Here is a 6,000-nt window from a genome sequence, read left to right on the forward strand (position 1 = left end):
CATATCTACTTCCAACATATGACCGACTGTGGATGGTTTGAATAACTTAATCATTCAGGAAGAGCGACTTAGTTATTCTGGAAGTCAAAACATGCAAAGTGAAACACAAGAATAAATGAATCAAATATGGTATCAAACCCTACGAATATAAATAAACACTTTTATTTATCACCATACTGATTACTCATTGTTCATTGTTTCAGTTTTATCAACTTTATACTTGAATTAAAAACACTAGTTGTCCCATGCTCCAAGCATGTACACTATGTTTTTCTTAAACAATAGCTTTGCCATACACCAAGTATGCACTCTATGTTTGTCTATGATCCTTACTTTGTGAAATAAACCAATTGAACATAATTTCAATGATTCTAATTTCACACTCCCAAATCCTTTTCGAAAAATGTGAGAATTTCAAATTCTTATCATTTATCAAAATCTGTTTAGATTTTAAACTTATATGCACTGACCCTCCTGTAATGAATATGTACAAAGTCACAAAGACTTGTCAACAGTCATTATAAGGTATTCCAATGGAGATCAACTCCATGGAAACTAAGTCTCATATTCAAAGTACATTGCTTTGGACATGCTTCTTGCATTAAGTTTTCTAATCTTACACAGATAACTTCCACCTATGGAGACAACTCCATAGTCTCATTTTGACTATCACTTCTGAATAAGAGATGCCTCTTTTCAGAATATGTCAATATGGTCCTTCCAAAATTAGCACTATACTTCCAACTGTGCCTGAGCAACCAATCTTTGGTAAACCTCAGATTGTCCTCGACAATTGCTTAATCATTTTAGTCATGTCCAATTCTAGACCTTTTCCCTTCTTAATGCCTCTGGGCATTTGGAAAAATTTAGAAATGACAAATATTATAGCACATGTAATCGATCCTGTACCCAAAGCAAATGGTACACGATTCATGATGTCTCACATAAAGACATGATTCTAGACCAGTCTTTTGCTACAATATTTTTATTTGCCATGTTTTCAAAATTTGACTATGAAGAGGGATGCCGTAATCATAATCGAATTTTGAGAACGCAATATATAGAATTTCCTTAAGTTGAACCAATCCAACATGAAATTCATATATATATTCTTGACTAAAGATGATTAAGGTCTCAATCTAAGCCTTTAGAACTGAAATGAAGTATATCCTCTCCCTTAATTATAGCAAAACAACTTTTTCAATCCCTGCAGCCTCACGAATTGAAACTTTTGTTTTCTATAATTAACATTGCTAACTTGCAACACTAACAATAATTATCATGCTCCCACTAACATGATGATTATTAGCATAACACTTATGCTCCCACTAGCTTTGACATGTACTCAGAAATCAGCTGGACTTCTAGAAATCAATACTTTATTGACTTTCTTACCAAAGTTCAGATTTCTGATACGAGATGCTTTGATAAAACTTTATCAAAATCATACACCTTTCCTTAGATAGCATGCATGTGTGTCTAAACAATTTCAGAACTATGAAAAGGGATGCCGTAATCATAGTCTCAATTGTTTAGACCTTTTGCCATCTGCTTCAAATCTACTTGGTGGAAGTGTTTCCTCACCATCATTTTCATGAATCGGAGAGAAACCTTATGACCCTTAGATTTTATGGTGTATGTGTTCTTATCCATGTGAATCGTCAAAACCATAGTCATAAGACAAGGATAATGACAAATCCAAACTCATATGGACTGAACTTATGCAATCTTAACTTCTTGCCACCTGCCAGTACAGGGCCTGCCATTGCTTCCAAGTTGTTATGCAACCAATTGAGAACTTTCAGAACTCCTATGCAAAGCCAACTTTAACTAGAATGGGCACAGAATATGTCAACACGATAGGTTATAAACCTCAAGTCGTGTGCTAGTGAAGAACCTCATGTTTTATTCTTGATTAGTTCTTGAAATTCTTTTTAGGATCTTTAAGACTCCCACTATCCTCTTGACATATAAGACTATCTTGCCAAATATTCAAGAGATAGTGCGGATTCTTTATCAAGACAAACACTTCACACAATTGGCCTTAGTTGGTCTTTGTTTTATCCAAAACATCACAACTTACCAATTTCAAATGTACAAGAGTAGGACACTTTTACTCTTACATTTGACAAGTGTTTTAAACATTTCTTTAAGATATGTCACTCAAGTTACAATCTTGGAGTATGACTCTAAGAATTGTTTTGGAACGAAGTATGACTCATCTTCCTGATCTAACCATTTCAACAATTCATGACTCCTCTTCTTAGTCATAAGAATGCACTAAGATGACCTTTAGAGGACTAATTGTGATATGATTTCTAAATCATTAAGATGATCACAAACATGATACTAAAGTACTCTCCCATCTTTTCAGATTTGAGAAACTTTTATCTTTCTGCCTAATTTGATTCTTCCCATTCGTTCTGCCATACATTGAGACTTTTCCAATGTTTCAGAATTATACTTAAACTTGTACGTATAACCATATTTACTAAACTTTAGTAAATCAAATAGTCTTAACGAGCTTTGTGGTGGACATGACCAGTGCACAAGAATGTGTACTCGATCCCTTTAGTCCTTCACTTAACTCACACATCCATGTGAACAAGTAATTAGTCTTGATTTTCCAATGCTTGAAAGTTCTCATTCATCATACTATTCAACTTGCATGATTCCAAGTTTCGGTCCAATTGAAACTTGGGTGATGAGGAACTTTCCTGATTTGGTAAATTTAGACACTACCACAAATGAAAGAATCAAATCCATTTTCCAATATTGCTGTCAGTGGAATCATATAAGCAACAATTTTCCACAAATGCCATTGTAAGGATACTTCAAATAAATAAAATTAAACAATTTTCTTTTATTTTAAAACTTTGAGGAAAAACTTATCCTTACAATCCACATGGAAAATTGTTGTTATCTATTCCTTTGCAATATATCATAACTTCTTAAGCAACTGCTCAAAATTCTGATGCGATTGAAATCCACCTTCGCGATCAGAATCAACTTATACTTCCTTTAAGATTTCTCTCTATTCTTTGATTCTTAAAACATCAACATGTGACCCAGTCACATCATGTAATGAGGATCTCAGAATAGAACTTAACAGAGTTAGATAATGGGCTCTACCTAATGTAGAGTCAAACTTATTGACTTTAACATCCTTAGGTAAATTTGGCAGCTTTGCAATCAACGCCCCTTCCTTTGGCAAAATAAAGATATGGACCCTTTGGTAATGGGACTATCTCAGACTTAGCCTTTCTCTTTACCATTTGGTCAACCGGGTTGACTATGGCCAATCCCTTTCCATTGGGAAGAGAATGCTTTTTCTGGATTTCCAGTGTCACCATTGTCACTGTCCATAAAGTTTTTGGGAAGTTGATCTTCTAATCAAATTTTCTTTACTATCGTTCCAAATCATTGTTGATTCAGTAGCACCAAGCAAATAGATATGATCATTAAGGTTCATGTCATAGTCTGTTTCATAGTAGTCCCAAAGGAACTCACTATGTGACTTAGAAAGTGATTGAACATCCAACTTTCTCAAGACTTTGACACCCAACTCTCCCGACTTGTCAATATGTGACTTCATCTCTAAGATGTGATCACACATAGACCTTGCTTGCCATTAGGGCTTAAGTGACCTTGAACTTGTGGGTTAGGAAGAATAATTGGAGGAGGTGGAGGAAGAGAAGTATGACTTCCATGAGCCAAACTCGGGAAGTCATAATTGGAGAAGGTGGAGGAAGAGAAGTACGATTCACCAATTTCCACCAAGATAAACGAAATGTATTATTAGGTTTTAATTGGTTTTGAAACTCCTAGATTGTTTTGAGATTCATTGAACTTTTCAATGGCATGTTTCAATCTCGAGTGTGCCCTTCAGGTTTTGTGATTGGGATGCCGAGGATCACAAAACAAGGTGTGAAGTAACCATGCAAATATACTTGGTACCCTTAATATTTACCCCTCAATCGATGTGCCAGTTAACCACACACGCTCCAACGATACTATGATAAACATTAAGTTACCCTTTGCCTACCTTGTTAAGTCCATGTTAGTGTGCCGGTTAACCACACACGCTCCACTAACAGCTTAAACAAAGTGCAAAGTGTAATTTCATGGATTATCACCTTATTCACATTTTCCTAAGTAACTAAGATTGGGAATTTATAAGTGTTTAGTTACTTAGTATTTATCATTATACTTATAATGAAGGGAGAATTATAGTCCTTGTCCTACCTGTTCGGCTAACGACCCTCCACGGGTCAAGGAAGCGGTGAGTGAGAGTGGACACCCATTAAACTGCCATTTTATAGGCAGTAACCTTATACCCCCCTTATAGACCGGCTTCGTGAATGAGGCCTACTAATGGTAAGACAACTTGCTCTTATACATATAATATATTAAACTTTTAATATTATAATAGTATAAAGGTGTATTTTAGACATTTAAAATACTTGGTGGTTTAATCTATTAATTAAACTAGACTTTTAATTTAATTAAACTCAAACCATATATTTATGGATTAATAATACTCTTTTAATTAAACGCTTTAATTAACTATTAATAAAGTCCATGAGAGTTAATTTGAACTATTCAACAAAACATCATAATTCCAATTATTAAACTCAAAATTAAAACCATTTAATTAATTGTTTAAGTTATGAACCCAAGAGTTTTAGAATTCAATTCTTTTTTTCATAAAAACTTTTCTCAAATTCCAAAACTTGAGGGCAAGTTTTGTAATTCTTGAAAACCTTTGGATTCCATAACTTATGGAATTAATGGTGTTTTATGATGAAACTTTCAATGTTCCATAACTTAAGAACAAGTTATGGAATTCTTTAAAACATTAACACCAAATTTTGTAACTCTATAAAAACTTTGAATCAAATTTTTTTTTTTAAAAAAAAACTTTCATATCCGTAACTTATGGAAGTTTCAAAAACCTTTAAGATCACAACTTTAAAAAAAAACTTTTGAGCTCCAAAATTTTATGACAAAATATGTAACTCCTTAAAACATTTAGATCAAACTTTTAAAACTAATAAAATAATCATATCATTTTATCTTTTACTAAATTTGACCTCATTCAACTCATATAACAAATGATTCAAATTTTACAAATAATTCGTTTTTCACAAAACAAGTAATTATCTTAAAATTTGACAAACGTCATGTTTTTTTTTCCTTTTTTTTTTCAACTTGAAAATAAAACATTTGCATCAATATAACAGAAAATAACCCATGTCTCTGCTACCACTGCTGGGTTTTGAGCATTCTAACACTTCTATGGTGTACATGCAACCCTATAAACCTTGGATCTACGTTTTCTCTATTATACATGCAAATATTAACTATTCCAAGGTTTCATCCTAACTAGCATATTATGAAGCACCTATACTACAAAATTCTAGTTAGATGACATACCTTTTGATGTAGCTTGATGTCTTCAAGCTTTAAGAGCTTAGCCCCAATAGTGTGGATGCCTCAAATGGAATCACAAATCACCAAAACACCTTGGAAGAACTTGAGAGAATATGTATGCACACTAAAATCGGCCCACTCTTATTTTCACACACTTGTGTCAATTTTGTGAGCCAAGGACCCCTTTATATATTATGGAGGATTAGGGTTACATCCATGTAAACCCTAATACCCATGACCTTTCATTTACATAGGATCCATGGGTTAAAAGCTCCATGGACCATCCATGAAAGCTTAGCCCAACCTAAATGAACTTGGCCCATTCCATATATATAAGAGTCCATATTTAATTATTTCTTTTTGATCACTTAATTAATTATAAATTAATTCTTGATCAATACTAATTAAATAATATGATTCCATATTAATATATTAGAACTTATAATTGATGGGTTTTGAGCACTCTAACACTTCCTAAGTGTACATGCAACCCTAATAACCTTGAATCTATGTTTTCTCTATATACATGCAAATTTCTTTTTCAAGGTTATTTCCTAACTAGCATGG

This window comes from Lactuca virosa, chromosome 2 (assembly GCF_052849685.1).
Source record: "Lactuca virosa cultivar CGN04683 chromosome 2, Lactuca_virosa_CGN04683_v6, whole genome shotgun sequence".
Taxonomy (NCBI): domain Eukaryota; kingdom Viridiplantae; phylum Streptophyta; class Magnoliopsida; order Asterales; family Asteraceae; genus Lactuca; species Lactuca virosa.